Source organism: Anneissia japonica, unplaced genomic scaffold (assembly GCF_011630105.1).
Source record: "Anneissia japonica isolate Jap-2015-1 unplaced genomic scaffold, ASM1163010v1 scaffold95122_len3398_cov149, whole genome shotgun sequence".
Lineage (NCBI taxonomy): Eukaryota > Metazoa > Echinodermata > Crinoidea > Comatulida > Comatulidae > Anneissia > Anneissia japonica.
In genome coordinates this window covers 1-3,414 of record NW_022728897.1, presented here as the reverse complement: position 1 = coordinate 3,414, position 3,414 = coordinate 1, and the positions used below count along the sequence as shown (strand labels likewise).

Genomic DNA, 3,414 nt, shown 5'->3' with positions numbered 1-3,414 from the left:
TTACATTTTTTAACGATATAAAGTTGATTGTAGAACATATTTGTAGAATATATGATAAAAAAAAAAGGGAAAAAAAACCTTCCGTATAAAATATATTTCATTTTACTGGATAGCGAAATATATATATACAAATCAAGCATATATCCAATATTTTCAAGTTTATAACGGTGGCAGGTTGTCTGCACCCGCATAACATATTATTCTTAAAATTATGCACCACATTGAAACAAACGGAAAATACTTTTTCTAAAGTGTTTACATATTAATTCTATCTTTAAATTCGTGTTAGGGGTTAGCGCGAACGCAGTCCCCCGCTACCATAAATTATACACCCGAGTTCCCCACATTTGGGGGAATCGCAAGGGTCAACCTCAGCCAAGTGCAATGCCGAGGCCTCACCTTGGGAGGACATTCCTTCTTGATCAAAGTCACTCCTGTGCCAGGTAAGTATGCTTTGCCATCGACAATATACTTTAGTATAATATTAGAAATACTGTGGCCTACAGGTGTCATTTCAACACTTTTCTTTTCTGCTGGTATTAAAATTTTAATTACGATCATCTTATAATAAATAATACATTTTTTTGTATTTGAAACTTTTACAGTTAGTTTTTATAGTTAGCGTAATGATTCTGTATTATACATGTTTTCAGATTATATTAAATATGCAAATTAGTCTACTAACTTTCAATCAATGTGTTTTAACAATGAGGTCATTGTTTGCCATCAGGTAGTGCAATACGCCTAAAAGCCATATTGCTACATAAAACTATAATAAACTTGAAAGAGTCCCCCACCCCAAAGTAACTCTTATATTTGTTAGTAAGCAATTACATTTTTTTAACGATTTTAAGTTTTTAAGTTGGATAGAATATATACAAAAAAAAAAAAAAAAAAAAAAACATTCGGTATAAAATATAGGCCAATTCTCATTATTCTCATCATTCGAAAACTTTTTTTTGTTCTTGCTTTTAAAATTTATATGATATGTTTTAAATATAAACATAAATATAACATTTTCGTAGGTAAAACTCAAAAATAGTTTTAATATTTAGCGTATACCTTTTCTAGTATAAATAAGACACCGATAATTCTGTATTACAAATATTTTCTGGTTATATTAAATATGCAAATAATTAGTCTACTAATTCCTAATCAATGTGTTTCAACAATGAGCCCATTGTGAGCAATAATGTGTATTGACATTGTTTGCAGGTAGTACAATAGGCTTTAAAGCTACGTTTAGCGAATAAACTTGAAAGCCTCCCCCCTACCAAAGGATCGGAATTGCTTACATTTTTTAAGTAGCAAATTATTTTTTTAACGATTGTAAGTTCATAGAATATATTCGTACAAATACAAAAGAAAGAAATAACATTCAGTATAAATTATATTCCAATTCGCCTTAACAAGAGTCCTATCCTATAGGCTATATTTTCAAGTTCATTTTCAGGTGTCATTCCAATAGTTTCATTTTTTTTATTATAAAGATAATCTTAGTGTAATACAATTATAAATCTTAATATGATATAATTATAATATTCATTCATGAAAAAAGTAGAGATAGTTTTTATGTATAGAGTATACCTTTTCAAGTAAATATGACACTGATAAATCTATTATCAACTTTTTCTGATTATATCAATATGCAAATTAGACTACTGTTTCCTAACAATATGTTCTAATAACGACGTCATTGTCTACCCTTAGTTAGTAAAAGCTTGATACATGTATAAATCTTATAAACTTGTAAATCCCCCCAACCCCAACAAACAAAGAGTTGCTATCAGAGATAGTTTCTATGATATAGGGAATATCTAAGTACAGTATAAATATGACAATGATAATTCTGTATTAGCAGCGTTTCTGATTATATTAATATGCAAATTAGACTACTTTTTCAAAATCAATAAATGAGATCATTGTCTACCATCAGTTAGTAAAAGCTATAGGGCCCTTTTGCTTCGTAAAACTAATAAACTTCAAAATCCCTCCAAAATGAATGGCTTACCGTTTTTAAGAATAAAGATTGTAGCGATCTTAGATTAGTGTTAAGGGTTAGCGAGAATAGGCGGGTATAAGTATTGCAGTCATTTGAAATTAATAATTCAATAATCGATGCAATTCATAATAGTTATATGAGATGACTTTTCTGAACTGAAAAAAGTTTGAAGAGCGACCTCAATTAAAATTTCTTAAGCGATGGCGATCGCCATGTTGTTGTCGGCTGATTGGTGACGTACGATGACAGAGGGCGAGAGAATGGTTTAGCACACCACACCCACCAATCACAGAAGCGAAAAAACCCCCTAGAGAAAAGATCGCCACTACTGAAAAGAAGGCAAAGGTTTAATTTCCGCTTCGATAGGAGCATAGAATTTACTGTAGACTTTTGATATTCATCCGAACGCAAGGGAAAAGGTATTTTCACTTTTTTCACAAGTTTATTCAAATACATCAATAATAGTTGTCAACGTATTGCTCAATACTAACAAAATCTATCTGTAATTGTTGTTTAGTAGATGGAATTTAGTGTTGATTCGTAAGGTAAGGTAGCGCATGTATTGTAAACAGCGACCGGCCAGGAGAGTGAAGAGGAGGTTGATGTTGATGTCAAATTTTTATGCTAGGCCTGGCCTAGGCCTACTAGAGAGGGTATTTTTTATACATTTGCTATAATTCATACAATTTATATCTATTACAATAGCACATATGCATTGTAGGCCTATTTGCACAATATATAGTAAGGTTGCCTTACAGAATGGTCAATCTCAATATGTTATGTTGTGATGATTGATTGACAGTTGACAACGAGAGTGAGATGATTGATGTTGATGATAGGCTTAGCCTAGGCCCTAGGTCTGGAGCCTAGCTAGTAGTAGGCGTAGGGGCCTACCTATGATGAGGCCTAGGCTCTACCCTACTACTACCAAGGCATTAGATAGCCTGCAGGCTAGAGGTAGGTAATAGCCATAGCCTAGGGCCTTCTCAGGCTACTGACTGGCTAGGGCAGACCAGGTCAGGCATTGTTGTATTTTTTTTTTTCGTTGGGTTGTTGCTCATTAGTTTACATTGGATTGATTGTGTTTTGTACTTGTAGTTTTGCAAATGTTATAATAATCTTGATCACTTTTTAATGATGATAGGCTACCATTTCTGTGCATTTCGATGTTTAGTATTGAGACAGATTGAAAATTTTTAAAACTCAGTGCTGTCATACAGTAGTTTAGGTATAGCAAAAGTTCAACAACACTGTATGGTTGTGGAACAGCTTCCAATTACTATAGGCAGTGGCTATAGTTACACCAGTCTTGAACCGATTCCTACTTCTGATTTCATGTTATTGTCCCAAGCCAATCCTTACATACAATAGCATCCAATTAGAATATTAGAATTGGTGTAATTTTGGTATAA

The 3,414-nt window shown here is 32.6% G+C and overlaps 1 non-coding gene across 1 annotated transcript; it reads right to left on the bottom strand.

The window, feature by feature from the left end:
* Positions 1-286: 286 nt before the first annotated feature.
* On the bottom strand, positions 287-451 carry LOC117114554. The gene has a single exon (XR_004446387.1). It is a non-coding gene; the product is annotated as a U1 spliceosomal RNA (small nuclear RNA).
* Between the last annotated feature and the right edge of the window lie 2,963 nt (positions 452-3,414).